This window comes from Macaca mulatta, chromosome 18 (genome assembly GCF_049350105.2).
Source record: "Macaca mulatta isolate MMU2019108-1 chromosome 18, T2T-MMU8v2.0, whole genome shotgun sequence".
Taxonomy (NCBI): Eukaryota; Metazoa; Chordata; class Mammalia; order Primates; family Cercopithecidae; genus Macaca; species Macaca mulatta.
In genome coordinates this window covers 71,162,715-71,182,240 of record NC_133423.1, presented here as the reverse complement: position 1 = coordinate 71,182,240, position 19,526 = coordinate 71,162,715, and the positions used below count along the sequence as shown (strand labels likewise).

Here is a 19,526-nt window from a genome sequence, read left to right as displayed (position 1 = left end):
GTCCCTCTTCCCAGATCCATTAAAAGGAAATTACATGTGGAGATTCAGTGCGTGGGGTTTCTCAGTTACGTGAGTCCAAGGAACGTCCCCGAACGCGACTCATCTGCCCGGAACGGCCGCTACCTCTAACCGAGGCTGCGGGTCCTGGAGAAACTCCTCAGTCTTGCCCCTTTCTCTGGTGAACGTGACGGTTCCAAGGTCCTTATCCTCCCCACGCGCCCCTCTGGCCCTGGCTGAGAAGATAGAAACCACATTTTAATTTTTGCTTTTCATACCGTAAGGGTTTTTTTTTTTTTTGGTCCCCCGCCCTCCCCGTCCCGCCTCGAGGCGGGAATCCCTGCTTAACTCACATTTTTAAACCTAGCCATTTAAATACAGGGAAGAGCTTTCCCACAGAAGGTTTTTGATCTCAATCCCCCTTAATAAAACCTCTCATTCATCTATATGTTTTTAGACTTTAAATCCTGGAATTCTGCTTTTGAGTGTTGTGACTGTGGTGTTTCTTTGCTGAAATTTTCTGGGAGGTTTTATGAATGATACTGAAAAATTAAAAGAGAAAAAAATTAGTTGAGTGTTTAGTAATACAATTACATGCATATAGGTATGTATTTCAAGAGGAAAATGTTTAATGAATGAATACTGAAAAGTAATATAAGTAGGGTAAAACATTTCAAACAACAGTGAAGAGTATACAGTGTAAATTAAGCCCTCTCTCCTCCCCTCCATACAAGCCTTCATCTTTCTCAGAGGCAGCCACTGTTGCACGTTTTTTGTATATCTTTCCGTAAGTCTATTAAAATGGAATTACATTATAGATTGATATATACAAGAGATTGAATATAAGACTGAACTATATATTCGTGGTGATGACTATTAACTTGATACCCACGCATGATGACATGAAATTATTTAGCCAAATGTGGACAATTATTACCTTGAATATCAATTAGAGGACTAAAAATCTTAGAACAGTATGCAGTGGAAAGCAAAACTATTAAACTAGTATCTTCTCCCGCACACACACCAGTTTCCCCACACTGGTTTTTGCAATCTTTGTTGAATTTTTTCTCCATTTTGGAATTCTTTATGAAGTGGAGAATGAGAACTGTAGTAGTTTATTTTGTCTACTGCAGTGTGTATCTGAAAACACTGAAAGGACGTGTATATACTCCCATTGACATGACATAATAGAAAGATGTTAGTGGTAAAGGATCAATACGAAGGCCAAGTTTAAGATGTTTGGTTGCATCTCTTAATTCTGGGCCTGGATTTGCCACAAACCCGCCACACAACGTAACTTTTTTTGGAGATACGTTGTTTCCCACTCAAAGGAATTGAACTAATTGATTTTTAAGGGTCCTTCGAGCTCCAGAGTTCTATGATTAAAATAGTTGTCCCAAAACTGGCTAAAGATAACCCTTGGACTGTGGATGTTAGAGAGTGGGGTGACAAAAAACATTCCTGAATGGTGGATTCATAAAGAGGAAGTTAGAGATGTTTAAACTATATCCCTGCTCTTATGAGTTTGATGTCATAGGAGAACAGCTACTCTCCTTACCCACAGAATGTGTGTTTACGTTGCTGATAGAGGCCAAACACCGGGCTGAGGGCCTCTGCATGTCACCTTGTGTGGCTAAGGAGAGTGAATTCCCACAGCTCAGGGTGCCATTTTTAGGAAAATTACTCTTACCAAACTCTTCTTTTTGGTCAAGTGGAAGTAAACTTTACCTACTTGAAAGAGACTTGACATAATTAATACTTTTCTGAAGTGTTTAGATTATGAACATCCCTTATAGCTAAGATATTTTAGTTACTTGATAAATATTCACTTAGGGAGTATGTTCTTATTAGGAAACTTCTAATTTGTAAAGTACCTGCAGCCTTTGGGCTAATGATGGGGACAGGAGTTGAGGAGTGATTGTAAAGTTGTGAAAGTAAAAATAATTAGCTAATTTTAGTCACTATGTATGGTCTAAATTAAGGGATTTCAAAGGTACCCTGTAAGCGGTGATTGCAAAAAGTGTTGTTGTTGGCCGGGCGCGGTGGCTCAAGCCTGTAATCCCAGCACTTTGGGAGGCCGAGACGGGCGGATCACGAGGTCAGGAGATCGAGACCATCCTGGCTAACACGGTGAAACCCCTTCTCTACTAAAAAAATACAAAAAAACTAGCCGGGCAAGGTGGCGGGCTCCTGTAGTCCCAGCTACTGAGGAGGCTGAGGCAGGAGAATGGCGTAAACCTGGGAGGCGGAGCTTGCAGTGAGCTGAGATCCGGCCACTGCACTCCAGCCTGGGCGACAGAGCAAGACTCCGTCTCAAAAAAAAAAAAAAAAAAAAAAAAAGTGTTGTTGTTAAGATAGAGACCTCATACTGAAAGCTGAAACTTTCTAAAAGCACCGCCGATGAAACATATGTAATTATTTTGAATAAGTCTAATATAAACGAATTATAAATTCTCTTTAGGAGTTGTTTGGGATCCTAAGCATAAGAACTAGAAGAATATATTTGTAAGGGTACTTAGAGTAATATTGATGAACAAAGCTGACAGAAACAAAAGAAAGTTCAATACCAGTAGTGAAATTCCTCAAAAAGGTAATAGTTTTTTTTCCAGCGCCCTTCCCAATCTTGCCATATGAATGAATATTTTTACAAATGTTTTATATTGCAGATAATTTTCACCCTGATTTTTTATAAACATTTTTTCGATAGCTTCCCGTTATTTATAATAATTTTATAAAAGTTTATGCAATGGACGTTCATTATTAACTTAAACCTTTTTATTTTTGATTTTCCAGCATAAAAAACATAATGCCTATTATTATTGTTATTGTTATTATTATTTTTTTTTGAGACGGAGTCTTGCTCTGTCACCCAGACTGGAGTGCAGTGGCGCAATCTCCACTCGCTGCGAGCTCCACCACCTGGGTTCACGCCATTCTTCTGCCTCAGCCTCCTGAGCAGCTGTGACTACAGGCACCCACCACCATGCCCGGCTAATTTTTTGTATTTTTAATAGAGATGGGGTTTCACTGTGTTAGCCAGGATGGTCTGGATCTCCTGACCTAGTGATCTGCCAGCCTCAGCCTCCCAAAGTGCTGGGATTACAGGCATGAGCTACCATGCCCCGCCTATAATGCCTATTCTTATACAAGTAACTTTATTTCTTTTCTTCTTTTTCCCTTAACTTCCTTAGGATCATTTTTTTCTGGAGGGATAGTATAATGTAGTTGTAAGTGGGTGGGTTCTAAAATTAGAGGTTCTAGGTTTAAACCTAGCTCCATTACTCATTGGCAATATTGGACAAGTAATTTATTTTCTCAGAACTTTAGCTTACTAAGATGTAAAATGGGTGATACTAATAGTTCTTTAAAGTTAAGATAAAAAGCAATAACACATGAAACACATAAATGTTAGCTCTTATTTTTGTTAGGAAATTTCTAGATTTACAGTAATTTCCACATTACTTTCTAAAAGGACTACATAAATTTGTACTGTCATTAACAATCTGTGTGCTTATGTTAAAACATATTTTTGTTACTAATTTGATCAGTGTAACATTTTATACCTTTCTTTTGATTTGCATTTCTTTGGTCTTATACAAAGTGAGGGATCGTTTTTTCTGCCATATTGCTGCAGTTTTCCAAATTGAGTGATAGAAGTTTCATTACTTCAGTCAGTTTGAGCTGGACCAGAAGGAGTGGACATATGGGAATGGTCAGTTACACCACTCATGAATAGTGAACCAAATTTTCCAATAGACTTTTTTCAAACTAATTGTAGTTTTCTTGTATTTTCAGTCTATGGTAATATTTACTAGCTATTACTATTATTATTTTGAATCTTAAAAAAGTAGCTGTTAACTAAGATATAAACAATATTTAAGTGAAAATGCAAGCTTCCTTGAAGAGCTGATTTATGGTTAGTATTATTTTGATCACAGTTTGCTGGAATTTTACTAGGAATGCTTCTCAAAACTCGAGGAAAACTCAGAAAATTTATGATCTCCAATCATGTTATCTTTTGGCTACAAATGGATAATGAAGTTATGCCCACTGACTTGAGTTCTTACATAGTCAAGGTAATTTAGACTACAAAACGCATGCCCTTGTGAGTTCTGGAGTTCCAGCAGCCCTGATGTTTTTGGCAAATACACACCCAACATGGATAACAGCAGCTCTTTGTGTTGTTGAGCCCCAGGAGGGCTCCCTATTGTGTACGCTTTCTTCCCTCCCATTCTTGACTGACTGGTGATAGCAACTCCTTCAAGTCTAGATGTGGAGTCCCACAGTGACTCTTCTACCCAACTCTGTGTTTGCCCCTACCACCCCACCCTTCAGTGCAGTTGTTTTTGACCTATGATGTAGAGAATTCACTATCTTTTCAAGGTTGTGGTTTCAGATTTTATTTTTATTTTTCCCTATGCTTTATGAGTATCTTTAGCAGTCCCTACAGTAGGGACTGTAGCCATGTTAGCATAGATTAACATATAATCACTTGATAAATGTTTGTTGCTGTGAACTATATCTTGTATTGTCTTGTCTGTTCCTGGTCATAGTTCTATTTTTATGGTGCCAGTCTGCAGAAGCAAGCACCAGTTGTGTCCTGTATTCCCGTGTTCGCCTATATTACCAAGGTTAGGAGTTAGGAGGAGACCTGCTTGTTATGGCTCTTCCAACTTTTTGTGTGCTTAGGAGACTTTCTTAACTCCTGTGCTTTACTTTTCTTCTGTAAAATGGGATTAACAATTACTGCTCTAATTACCAACCTTCTGGATAGGTTTATTTTGAAGATAAAATGAAATAATAAATGTAGACATATTTTAGAAAAAAGGAGCTACAAATTTATATTATGTTGTCAAAATTACATATTGTCACTGCCCTTCTAGGAGTGGCCATATCTTTGAGAAAACCCCATCTTGACGTAGAGTTGCACTTGGAGCTTAAGGTTACATGCAGATTCTTGGGGTCCACTCTGACCTGTTGAATCAGAAATTCTGGGGATGAGGCCTACCAATCTGCATTTTAACAACCCTTCTGATACTGAACCACTGTTCTAGGGAGTAAGAAACTTCAGCACCCAATAAAAACGTATTCTCCTAATAGTTAAATGTTAGTTATAAAATAATCCAGAAATCTCATAAATCATTTTTGCATGCTAACCATGGAATGATAATTAGCTATTATTATTGGCTGCTATTTGTCTTTTAATCTCTCAAAATTTAGTTCAGGTAGGCATTGTAAACTCAGATGCATGGAAGCAGTAAATCTGAGTTGTGAAGCAAGGCACTTGTAAAGTAATAGAGGTGGTGAGTTCTGGTGGACGAGAAAGTCTGAGAGTGGCAGAGTTTCTAAGGTTCCACTGATTGTTTCCTTTTGGGGTTGTGGGTCACTGTTGCTAGGCCATTTGATTTTTCAGGTGAAGCTAGAAGTTCACATTTGTATGTGAATTTAAATATTGGCGATACATTTTAAAGAAAACACATGGACCTGATAATCTGGAAGCCAGATAACTTCCAACCCCTGAGTTAAATAATATGGGTGAACGTATTTGCATTTGAATGAGTGTGATGACGGAAGAAACCATCCCATTCAACATTATTAATAAAGAAATGTCTATTAAAATCACACAGTTTTTAACTTTCAGATTACAAAGATTCAGTAGATTGATAAAATCTAATGTTGGCAATTGGATAAAGAAATGGTTGTTCTTGGCCGGGCGCGGTGGCTCAAGCCTGTAATCCCAGCACTTTGGGAGGCCGAGACGGGCGGATCACGAGGTCAGGAGATCAAGACCATCCTGGCTAATATGGTGAAACCCCGTCTCTACTAAAAATACAAAAAACTAGCCGGGCGAGGTAGTGGGCGCCTGTAGTCCCAGCTACTCGGGAGGCTGAGGCAGGAGAATGGCGTGAACCCGGGAGGCAGAGCTTGCAGTGAGCTGAAATCCGGCCACTGCACTCCAGCCTGGGCGACAAAGCGAGACTCCGTCTCAAAAAAAAAAAAAAAAAAAAAAAAAAAAAGAAATGGTTGTTCTTATACTAAGACTGATGGGAAATGATTACAACTTTTCTGGGGAGTAATTTGGCATCATGTTTCAAGACTTTAAATGTCTATACCTGCCCTGTCCAATATGGTAGCCGCTAGCCACATGTGGCTATTTAAATGTAAATTAATTAACATTATATACAACCAGAGATGCAGTCTCTCAGTTATACCAGTTACATTTCAAGCACTCAATAGTTGCTCATGGCTGGTGGCTGCCACGTTGGACTGTGTATAGAACATTTCCATCACTGGAGAAAGTTCTGTTGGACAGTGCTGGTCTAAACTCTTTGATTTGGAAATTTCCCTTTTTGGAATTTGTTAGAAAAAAACAGGCCAGGCATGGTGGCTCACGCCTGTAATCCCAGCACTTTGGGAGGCCAAGGTGGGCGGATCACGAGGTCAAGAGATCAAGACCATCCTGGCTAACATGGTGAAACCCCATCTCCACTAAAAATACAAAAAAGTAGCCGGGCGTGGTGGCAGGCACCTGTAGTCCCAGCTACTCAGGAGGCTGAAGCAGGAGAATGGCGTGAACCCAGGAGGCGGAGCTTGCAGTGAGCCAAGATCATGGCACTGCATTCCAGCCTGGGCAACAGAGCAAGACTCTGCCTCAAAAAAAAAAAAAAAAAAAAAAAAGGAAAAACAATTAGACAAATGCACAAAGACATATAGCAAAAATATCACTTGAAACATTTATGAAAGTAAAAAAATTAGAAACCACCTAAACACCACGTTATTAAAAATCAAGCTGTAGTAAATATCTATGAAAATAGTGTTACGTATGTTGTGAAACTATTTCTATTGTAGAATCTTTTATTTTGGTAGATAGCTTAGTTACAAGGGGTTTGGGGATCACTTTTTTTGTCACAAACACACATGAGTATGACGGAGCTTTCCCTTTTTAGCCTACAGCTCTTATAGTAGGATAAGTTGACTTTTACTAAAACATGAGCAGAGGCACTTGAGAACTCTCTAAATAACATCCGTATCAGCTGGATTCTTGTTAGATATTCAGAATCTCAGGCCCCATCCCGAACCTACTGAATCAGAATCTCTGACAGGACCCAGGAAGAAATCTTTATTAACAAACTGTCTGTTTACTAGTGGTATCTCCCTTCTATCACTGAATTGCTCAAGCTTCAGTTGTTTTATCTTGGCCAAATTAAATCTGACCTCTATCCAGGTACTGTTCTAGGTGCTGGGGATGCTGCAGGGAAGAAAAGTGACAGATATCCAGCCGGGTGTGGTGGCTTATGCCTGTAATCCCAGCACTTTGGGAGACCAAGGTGGGTGGATCACCTAAGGTCAGGAGTTTGAGACCAGCCTGGCCAACATGGTGAAACCCTGTCTCTACTTAAAAAAAATACAGAATTAGCCGGGCATGGTGGTGCATGCCTGTAATCCCAGACACTTGGGAGGCTGAGGCAGGAGAATCACTTGAACCCTGGAGGCAGAGGTTGTGGTGAGCTGAGATTGCACCATTACACTCCAGCCTGGCAACAAGAGCAAAATTCCGTCTTAAAAAAAAAAGAAAAAAGAAAGTGACAAATATCCCTGTTCTCAGAAGAATCAAACAATAAACAAAAGAAATTGAGGAAAATATGATGTTTTTTAGATAGAAGTGCAAGAGAGAAAAGTAGAGCAGAAAGGGAATTAGAAAGTAAGCTGGAGGTTGCGATTTTCCACAGGTGTCATTGAGAAGTGACCTGAGTGAAGACACAAAGAGGTGAGGAACTGAGCCATTGGAAAGGTTAGGGGAAGAGGGTTTCAGCTGGTTGTTAGAGGGGCAACTAGGAGGCCTGGGAGCTGATGGGGAGAGGCAAGTGAGGGAGCTAATGGGGGATTAGGTCAGAGAGTTAATCTATATCTTTTTACTTCAAATTCTTTGTTCTCTCTAGTGCACCAAACTCTCAAGATTCTTTGATTAATCAGTTTCTAAAGAGAGAAAACATCTTGAAATTTGCTGTTCTTCAGCATGATCTGTCAGTTCCTCCTGCCACATTTGCTTGGGGTGCTTGTTAAATACGGATTATTGATCACTAGACCTACTAATAAGAATTTCTAGGGTGGGACCCATGAATGTGCATTTAAAAAAATTTTTCTGCCATAGTCAGAGGATGAATGTGCATTTTAAGTGTCTTCCCAGGTGGTTTCTATGGACACAGGTCTTAGAATTAGAACTACTACTCAAATGTATCATTCCGTAATTTTATTTTTAGAGCAGATGCACTTAAAGTTGTCACCTCTGCCTGTATAGGTTACAGTGTGAAGAGAAGATGTAATTGGTATAATATCTCTCTGTATTTTTAAACCAATTTAAATGGATACTAATATAAGTTAACATGTATATCTTTTTGGGGTATTGAGGGAACTCTGAGGCTGTTACCATAATTTGTATCCACATCAGAGGATGGGGGAACCTTTTCACTTGAGAGTTCTGCCTCTCACCCATACAGTCTGTTCTGTTTTTTGGAAAAGGCACATTTATATCTCTTTTTTTCTCATGTTTTCTTTCTTTTCCTCTTGTTTCCTTTCTTCTTCCTTTTTTCTTCTTGAAATCTAACCACACTAAGTCAAACATCATCAACATTTTGGTAGCCATTCTTTTGTGCATCTCTATGCATATTTATATATAATCAATATAAATATTCTTACATAAATAGGATCATGTTATGCTTTTTTAAGAACTTGTAGGCCAGGCACAGTGGCTCATGTCTGTAATCCTAGTGCTTTGGGAGGCCAAAGTGGGAGGAGGATCACTTGAAGCCAGGAGTTCGAGACCAGCCTGGGCAATGTAATGAGGCTCTATCTCTAAAAACAAACAAACAAACAAACAAAAACTGTAGTTACTTTTTTAAAAATTTGAGGGCTGTCTTTTCCCTTTCCCCTTTCTTTTCACTTCAACAATGTCACTGATCTATTTATGTTGTTACAACTTTTTCCATGATCATGTACCCTTATATATATTTTAGTACTGTATATGTACTATCATATCTTTCTAATTTTCACCTAATAATAAAACATGAGGAACATAACTCTTAAGTTAACTGGTATAGCTTGTCTTTATTTTAAATTATTATACAATATCCTATAAAAATAATCTATAGCATATGTATTCCACAATTAAATAACCATTACTTCATTGAAGGGCATTTATTTAAGCCAAGCAAGAAACAAGAGCTATATATTAAAAGACAGACATGTGATAACACAATTTTAAAACATTTTTGTAAAGTAAAAAAGAACCATAAATACATACCATAGACATGTGATAGATGGGGGAAAAATATCTGTACCATATGCAAATAAAAGATCACCATCTCGGCTGGGCGCAGTGGCTCATACCTGTAATCTCAGCACTTTGGAAGGCCAAGGTGGGCAGATCACAAAGTCAGGAGTACAAGATCAGCCTGAACAACATGGTGAAACCCTGTCTCTACTAAAAATACAAAAATTAGCCGGGCGTGGTGGCGCATGCCTGTAATCCCAGCTACTCAGGAGGCTGAGGCAGGAGAAATGGTTGAACCAAGGAGGCGGAGGTTGCAGTGAGCCAGGATTGCGCCAGTGCTCTCCAGCCTGGGAGGCAGGGCGAGACTCCATCTCAAAAAAAAAAAAAAAAAAGTTTACCATCTCTAGTTTATAAAGAACTCTCTTATAAAATGGTAATAAAATATTTTATGAGACATAATTTTGAAGTATTTTGCAAACATTAACACTAGCTATTCACAGAACCGCTATTCCAAATGGTCAATAAGTATGAAAATGCTTAGCCTTATTAGTTAGAAATGCAAGTTACAAATAATAGTAAACTATCACTTGATACCTACTTGATACTACTATAGAACTTCAATCAACATTAAAATTTCCAGAATTAGTTTATTTGTTCTTTGAAAAATCTGTGCAGAAACACTTGTTTGAAAGTTATATTAGGCTGGGTGTGGTGGCTTATGCCTGTAATCCCAGCACTTTGGGAGGCTGAGGTGGACAGATCACCTGAGGTTGGGAGTTTGAGACCGGCCTAACTAACATGGAGAAACCCCGTCTCTACTAAAAATACAAAACTAGCTTGGCATGGTGGCGCATGCCTATTATCCGAGGCAGGAAAATCGCTTGAACAGGGAGGTGGAGGTTGCGGTGAGCCATTGCGCTCCAGCCCTGGGCAACAAGAGCGAAACGCCATCTGGAAAAAAAAGAAAGAAAGAAAGTTATATTAAAGTGGCGGGCCACAGTGGCTCACGCTTGTAATCCCAGCACTTTGGGAGGCCGAGGTGGGCGAATCACCTGAGATCAGCAGTTCAAACCCAGCTGGCGAACGTGGCGAAACCCTGTCTCTACTAAAAATACAAAAATTAGCTGGCCATCGTGGCAGGTGCCTGTAATCCCAGCTACTCAGGAGGCTGAGGCAGGAGAATAGCTTGAACCTGGGAGGCGGAGGTTGCAGTGAGCACCACTGCACTCTAGCCTGGGTGACAGAGCGAGACTGTCCCTCCCCACCCCCCCAAAAAGAAAGTTTTTTTAAAGTTTTTATAATTTTTATAATTTTTATGTTTTATAATTTCCCAGGATTTCCTGTTTGCTCAGATAATTTGAGGGAGATTGACTTTTATTTTCTTTCAGTCTTAGCTCATAAGCCAAATGATGAGAACAGAGCTTAGAAAATTTAATTTTGATATCAATTGCCCATTTGTATTCAAAAGGGTTTCCTTCTGTTTTAAGACAGAGCTTTGTTGGATTTTAGAGCCATAGATCAATCTACCCTGAGAGGAAAACACTGCAGGGTTTACTTGACTTGCCCAAGGTCACTAAACTAGTCCTACATGTTTTCTGGTTTACCATATTGTTTCACAGTGTCTTCTTATACTTATAATTGCAACTAATATAGAGAAAACATATTTCAAGAATTTTTTTTTGAGGTGTAGTCTTGCTCTGTTGCCCAGGCTGGAGTGCAATGGTGCAATCTCGGCTCACTGCAACCTCCGACTCCCTGGTTCAAGAGATTTTCCTGCCTCAGCCTCCCGAGTAGGTAGGATTACAGGCATGTGCCACCAAACCTGGCTAATTTTTGTATTTTTAGTAGAGTTGAGGTTTCACCATGTTGGCCAGGCTGGCCTCGAACTCCTGACCTCAGGTGATCCACCCGCCTTGGCCTCCCAAAGTGCTGGGATTATAGGTGTAAGCCATCATGCTTACCTATTTCAAGAATTTTTTCTCGTTTTCAAAAACCGAATATATAACATTTAGAGAGATTATATGTAATGTGTTTAGATTTTAAATAGAAATAGTAGCATATGAGAATAATATTAACAAATCAGAAAAAGAAACATTACTTGTAATTCTACCGTCCTTACAAAGTGAACTGTTACTACAGTTCTGCTTCAAGTATTTATCTATATGCATTAATGATTTTACATACTGCTAATATGGTTTCCCTAATATTTCCCAAATCTTTTGGTAACTTTGACTTCCAGGCTTTTTTTTTCTTAGAGACAGGATCTTGCTGTGTCACCCAGGCTGGAGTGCAGTGGCACAATCAGCTCACTGCAGCCTCGAACTCCTGGGCTCAAAGGATCCTCCTGCCTCAGCCTTCTGAGTAGCTGGGACTACAGGTGTGTACCACTATGCCTGGCTAATTTGAAAAACTTTCTGTGGAGATAGAGTGTCACTTTGCTGTCCGGGCTTTCAGGTTTTTTTTTTTTTGTGATATAGAGTATCACTCTGTCTCCCAGGCTGGAGTGCTGTGGCATGATCTTGGCTCACTGCAGCTTCCACCTCCCGGGTTCAAGCGATTCTCCTATCTCAGCCTCCCGAATAGCTGGGATTACAGGTGTGCTCCATCACACCCAGCTAATTTTTGTATTTTTAGTAGAGACAGGTTTCGCCATGTTGGCCAGGCTGGTCTGGAACTCCTTTCCTCAGATGATCAGCCTGCCTGGGCCTCCCAAAATGCTGGGTTACAGACATAAGCCACCATGCCCAGCTGCTTTTGGACTTTTTTTTGGGGACGGAGTCTGGCTCTGTCGCCCAGTCTGGAGTGCAGTGGCCGGATCTCAGATCACTGTAAGCTGCGCCTCCCGGGTTCACGCCATTCTCCTGCCTCAGCCTCCCGAGTAGCTGGGACTACAGGCGCCCACCACCTCGCCCGGCTAGTTTTTTGTATTTTTTTAAGTAGAGATGGGGTTTCACCGTGTTAGCCAGGATGGTCTCGGTCTCCTGACCTCGTGATCCGCCCGTCTCGGCCTCCCAAAATGCTGGGATTACAGGGTTGGGGTTGAGCCACCGCACCCGGCCAGCTTTTGGACTTTTTAAGCTGGTCTGCTTGACTCTACTTTCTGTTTTTCGTGTGTGTCATTTTTAATCCTTGAACATTGTTTTGTATCATTCTCCAAATGATCCAATGTCTTTTATAGGTACCAGTTGCCTCCCTTAGCATTTCCCAAAGGGTGTTACCTTAAACATTAACACCCCAGTCTTATGCTGTCAGCTGCATGTAAAAAAAAAAAACACAAACTAAAGGTATTAAACAGTAATGAATTTGTTATATCACCAACATTTCTCAGGGTGGCAGGAAGGGCACTGCAATTCTTGGGTTAATTTGGGTGCTTGACAATGTCCTCAAGGACCAAGATTCTTTTGGTCATTCTCCACCATTCTCAGCTTGTTGGTGTTTGTCTTCCAGCTTGTCTTTTCACTGTCCCAAGATATTTGCAGCACACATGACTCAGATCCTCACACAGCTTTGACTGGAGTCAGAAAAAGGCTCTTTATATTCAGGCTAAATGCTTTCAAAAGAATTTACCTACATACATTGATGTCCCAAATCTTGGTGAGACTTCACGGCATGGTCATGCGTCAGCCAGTCACTGACAAGGAAAGTGGGATTACCATAACTGAGGTAGAATATTCAAGATTTACTCCAGAGCCTGGGGAAGGGTCTGTTCTTTGAGGTAAACATGTACAAACTGTGGGGCTGTTAATATTGAAGAAGATCAGGAAATGGCTTGATTAGGCAACCAGCAATGTGTGCTATAAAATTGAATTTCCTTAGTTCCCTTTAAGGCTCTTCATAATCTGACCCCATGATAATTTAATATAAAACCTCTATTCTAGACAGGCCAATCAATTGTTTCTCCTGCCTGTCTATCCTGCTCATGTGCATTCCTACCTGTGCCTTGACACATGTTATATTTCACTATCTTAGAAAGTTCTCCCTATTAGAGCTGATGTGGCTATTTTAATTAAAATTTAAAATTTAGTTCCTTAGGCATACAAGTCCCACTTCAGTAGTCATGTGATTAAGTGGCTACTCTACTGGATAGTGAAGGAATAGAACATTTCCATAATCACAGGAAGTTCTGATGGACAGCACTGCTCTAGAGATTCTTACAAATCATAGGGCCGGGAGCGGTGGCTCACGCCTGTAATTCCAGCACTTTGGGAGGCCGAGGCGGGTGGATCACGAGGTCAGGAGATCGAGACCATCCTGGCTAATACAGTGAAACCCCGTCTCTACTAAAAATACAAAAAATTAGCCGAGCGTGGTGGTGGGCGCCTGTAGTCCCAGCTACTCGGGAGGCTGAGGCAGGAGAATGGCGTGAACCTGGGAGGCGGAGCTTGCAGTGAGCCGAGATCACACCACTGCACTCCAGCCTGGGCGACAGAGAGAGACTCCATCTCAAAAAAAAAAAAAATATAATAAAAGAAATTCTTACAAATCATACCTATTATTTACACAGTGTTTGCCAAACTATGGACCACCTAAATGAAAATCAACTGTTTGAGATGCTGTTTAAATGCAGATTCGGAGCCCTAGGAATTGGCCCTGAGCCACTTTCATGCCCAATAAAGATGAAGAACACTGCTTTGAGATCTAGTTTTGTTTCTTTCTTTTATGGAAATATACTGACCATTGGAGTTTTCATTAATTTTCTCCTTCTCTAGACTTGTATAGCATTCATAGTTTATATATAAAGTTTTAGAATTTCATTATAGATATTAATATTCTCTAATTGTCTCAAAGTATTTTTCCTGAATATTAGAGCATAAACCTTTTAAGAGGAGGTACTGTGGCATATTATCACTTGTATTTTCCAACATGTCGAATATAAAGTTGGGTGCATAGTAAATATGAAGTATTGACTGCTTAATTACATTCTACAGAATTGTCAATCTGTAGTATATTTACGTGGCAGTTCTTTGAAAATCATCATACTGTCTGCAGTATTGAATATGGATGATAGAGTATTTCTGTAATTTTTTTTTCTTAATTTTATTTGTTGGAAATAAACCTGAAAATCTTGGTTATATTTCTAACGAGTAGTATATGAGGATGTTCCCCATAATAAATTTGCATCATTTTAAAAAATGGCTATTTTAAAGTGCTCTGATCTTTTGATTCTCTTTGTAGAACATAAACTAGTCAAACTTCTGAAGCCATAGTTGATAAAGCACCTTTCTGTGGCAAATGAACTCTGCACTTGAACCAGGGTTCTTCTCCTGATTAATAGAGAATTCAGGTAGCTGTTCTGGCTGCTCTACTTTGATGACTTAATAATGGCCTGAAAATCGCTGGAGCAGGAGGTTAAGGTCTTGGCAACATTAGGGAATAGCTAGGTGTGCATTTTCACAAATTAGAGCACCATGAATGATCAAGTTGGAATAGTAACAGGGTAGTCATGACTAGCAGCAACTCACTTAGTTCTAAGGTGAGGAATATTTCTCTTTGTGCATAATTTCACAGACTGATGTGAAAACAACTACATTCTCTGGTAAGCTCATTACCTTATGGTACAAAAATCAATCTAATCTATTAAGAATAAAATCTCTATTGAGCAAATAATTGCCTTCCTGAGACACTTGATATTTTTTACTCTGAGACAGTTGCCACATAATTTGATTCCAAAACAGGTCACATTTCTGAGATAATGAATCAACGCTGCCAAGCGTGATGGCTGGTACAAAATAGACTCCCAGTCATGCCTGTAATCCCAGCACTTTTGGAGGCCGAGGCAGGCGGATCACTTGAGTTCAGGAGATTGAGACGAGCCTGGCCAACATGGTGAAACTCTGTCTCTACTAAAAATACAAAAATTAGCCGAGTGTGTTGGTACACGCCTGTAATCCCAGCTACTGGGGAGGCTGAGGCAGGAGAATGGCGTGAATCCGGAAGGCAGAGATTGCAGTGAGCCGAGATGGTGCCACTGCAGTCCAGCCTGGGTGACAGAGCGAGAGTCTGCCTCAAAAAAAAAAAAAAAAAACCTCTCAGGAAGTGTTAGTTATTTTTCCTCATTAGACTTGTTGAATTTGAATGACAAGTCTCAGACTTTATTAGAGAGTAGGAATTAGTTTGTTTTTTTTTTCTTTAAGATGGAGTCTCACTCTGTTGCCCGGGCTGGAGTGCAGTGGTGCGATCTCGGCTCACTACAACCTCTGCTTCCTGGGTTCAAGCCATTCTCCTGCCTCAGCCTCCCAAGTAGCTGGGACTACAGGTGCCCACCACCACGCCCAGCTAATTTTTTGTATTTTTATATTTTTAGTAGAGACGGGGTTTCACTGTGTTAGCCAGGATGGTCTCGATCTGCTGACCTCGTGATCCGCCTGTCTCGGCCTCCCAAAGTGCTGGGATTACAGGCATGAGCCACGGTGCCCGGCCGCAATTCGTTTTAAGTGTTTGCCTCCCAATTAAAAAGGTTACCAAGTTCTTTTCTGGAAAAATTAGACCATGTAAAAATAACGTTTTCCCCACCTGTGCATTTTAATGGAGCAATCAAATACTAGCTGTGGTATTTTTTACAGTATTGTTGGTCAAAAGTTGTATCAGAATTGTTTCATATCGGTAGGTATTAAATGGACCATTTGCATAATCTACTGAAGATTTTTCAGAGTCTGCACATGTGTGTCTGGTTATGGTATTTCAGGTATTCTAAATGTTTAAGGTTTTATGTCATCATAAAGACCTCTGAGCCAGTGGTATGCATTATCTCAACTTCTGCCTCCAGAGTGAGAACTGTGATGGAACAGTGTAATACATGGCATAGTTGCATATCTGGAATTTCAAAGAGAGTGTATGTATGTCAGAGTATGTGTATATGCACAAAACATAGCTTTTGATTTTAAAAACTTCCATAAAGGTCTTCTCTGCTTAGTCTTCTCCTGCTGTTCATTGATTTAATTAATAGCAGAAATTAATAATTTAATTCAACAATATAATTATTAAAAATGTACCCCACCTCACACATTGTGCACGTATCATTTCTAATCCTCACAACAGCCCTGTAAAGTAGGCATCATTATTCTCACTTTTACAGCTGAGATAACTAAGACTCAGATAAGGCTTAGGTAAATTTCACAAGAGCCTTCAGGTAGTCACTGTAAAGTCAGAATTCAAAGCTAAGTCTGGCTGATTTAAAGCTTTTGTTCCTGCCTCTGTGTCATACTCTTGGGGACCTGTTTTGTGATTCCACTAGATTATGAGATCTGGATGTCAGGAATTGCATCTTACAATGTGTTATATTACCCAGAAAGGTAACTTGTGGCAAATGTTGCTGTTCTTGCTGAAGGTGGTATAGGTAGCTGTCAAGGGGCATACTAGCCTTTTCACATACCACTAGGGGACCATTTCCTGCCATATTTTTGGGTAACAGGCTGTACAAGGCTCAGTTTTGGTCAACAAGGAACGGTGCCAGTGGGGTCAGATCTTGAGTTTATTCACCAGACTGCAAGTGCTTTGTCCCTTTTGCGCACTGTTCTATCCCCAGCACCTAAGACCAAGCTCATAATTACCCCCTCAATAAATATTTGTTACTGACAAATTATAATAACAGGTCTGTAGGAACTGTTAACTTTCTTCCATGGCTATGTATTACATCCTTAACCTAGGCCGAACTTCCTTCTGATCTAAGCCACTGCTTACACAGGAGTTGGGGCAAGGGAGGGTAATGGAACAACATAAACTTATTATGTTGACTGGAAATACCAACACAAGACTCATGCCCTTTGGAAGCTAGGTCAGTAGCATTATCTTTATATAAAGGATGGTAATGAGGAAAAATAAATTCAAAACAATTCTGTGGCAGAGGTGAAGGGAGATACATTTCATTTCCCTTTTGTTTTTGAATTACACAAAATGATGATGTGTTTATAATCTTTTGTGCATGTTCAATTGATCATCAAATTTACTCACAACTGTACCTATATAATTTAAGTAATATGGGCTTTAAATTTGCCAACAAATATCCTAGTTAATAAAAAATAGTCTAAGCCGTGTATTTCCAGGATAATACTGCATAGTGGAATAGAGCCATGGAATTGATAGTCTGGAAAAAAAGTGTTTTGAAAAATGTGACATTTCCTGTACAGTATAGTTGTTACAATTCATATTGCTTATTAGATTTTAAATGGGCAAGACTTCCAAAATCAAAACAATGTGGGCTTATTTTAGATACTGTTGCATGGGAGATTACCGGACATCTGTATGGTTTTTACCCTTCTAAAGCTAAAGTTCACATGCTGCAAACAGACGCCATAATTCTATCCTAGATTAAGGTTTGTTTAACCTATACTGAGTTTTTAAAAGGATTTGAAGTAATAATTGGCAGCAATAATTATCAAACTATCTCTCAATTTTCATTTGGGTAAAAGGAATGATTCCATGAAATACATTTGTCCCTTCCTTAAAAATAATTTTTCTCATAATTTTTCTACTGAGCAAGAGGTGTTTATTCAGTAGGGATAATAGAATTCACCATTGGGCAGGAAATTAACAGTAAGAGTAAGCTAGTAAGTCTTTTTTAAGCACCTATAATTGTAAGGGATGCTGTGGAGAGAGAAAGGAGAATGAAGAACTGTTCCTGCCCTTGAGGAAACTGACAGTCTAGTTAAAACACAGTAACGTGACTTGTGTTTTTCTAGATTCAGATCTAATTTTATTCAAACCATGTTCCTCAAACCATTACTAATATAGGAAAATATTTATATAACATAATATGTAAAGGTGTTTTTTGTCTTGTTTCCCAATGCCTAAATTCCAAAAGAATTCAATTGAACTTAAATGGAATTTTATGCCCATTTAATTTTTTAAAAACTAGAAGATGTTTTTAACTTGTTCATGAGGCATTGAATGTATTATAAAATTTGAAATGGTATTGGTGATGTTAAGAAAATCTTGGTATGATTCTTAAGTTGTTAGTGACAGTTCATGGATATTAAGGTACCTATAAATAGTACCGAAATGTGGCATTCCTTTTTTTTTGTGGTGGGGGTATGAATTTGACCACTGTTCAACTCATATCCTTTTTTTTTGTCTTATAGAGCAGAAACTAACTTTAGTTAGTATACTGCTTTTGAGATGTTCTTTATATAGAAATTTAAGGCATGGGAAATTATTGTTTAGAAAGAAAATGAATGAAAGCTTATTTGGACCTTCAGACTATGTTTAAATCACATTATATAAGATTATTTAATTAGTACAAAACTATTCTACTAATGTAGTTTATATTGAGAAATAAGTATTTGAAACATAGATCTTAAAGCGTTTTCTTATAAATTCACTTTTTAGAAATTTGGATGTTCAGCAATTTTATATCACTGAAAGCTGTGTGTACTCTAATTTGGTCCTTGATATGTTTCTCATTATAAGCAGTATTAAAAAAAATAGAGAAAATATTTATCATAAGTATGTTATTTTTAAGTACATTTCCTTTTAGTTGAATGAAACTAAATTTTCTACCTGATTTGTGGACCATCAGAGAAAAGAAGATACATATTAAGGAGGGAAAAAAAGGAAAGAGACTGAAAGATTAATTAGAACTTATTCCTTGTACAATAATATTTTAGCTTTAAACTGTTAGTGCTTTATATTAGGATCCACTAAAGATCTTAAGTTAGCCTGCTAAACTTTAGCTCCTCACGGTAGCTGGGTTTTCAGAAACTTACATGCAAAGGATGTCTGTTCCGAGTTGACTTTTGTTAGTAGTAATTCTATTTTGACTTAGGTTTTTAGAGATACTTTTCCCTTAACTCTTACATTTAAAGCATTAACATATAAATCTAATTAAAACGATGTATTAAGTTGACTGATTAAAAATAGTTGTATAGTCACAATTTTGTTTCTCCTAAGAATTAGAGGTTTAAATCTCTGAAAACATTAATGTGTGTGGAGTGGTTATGATAGTCCAGCTGCCATTGTGTGTGTTCCATTTAAATGTTAATGTATCTTAGAGACTCTAAAGTTGAGCTCAGAAGGTAGAGAATTTTAATTTGAATAGTCATTTTCTTTTTTTCATAAATACTAAAATCTGTTTTATACTAAAGAAAAAAACGTATTAGACAGCCAATACTCAATTACCTCATTTTAAAGTTTCTAGTATGATACTGAGTATTATTTGATAGTTCTATGTAAAGGAAAACAGTAGTGTTTTAAAGAGAAATCAGGTTGTGGAAATACATTTCAAATAATTAAATCTGAGCTGTGAAAAAGACTACTAACG

The 19,526-nt window shown here is 38.8% G+C and overlaps 1 protein-coding gene across 4 annotated transcripts in view; it reads left to right on the top strand.

The window, feature by feature from the left end:
* Positions 1-19,526, top strand: part of GREB1L (GREB1 like retinoic acid receptor coactivator) — a 296,235-nt gene that overhangs the window by 967 nt on the left and 275,742 nt on the right. The gene's annotated exons all lie outside the window — the stretch shown is intronic.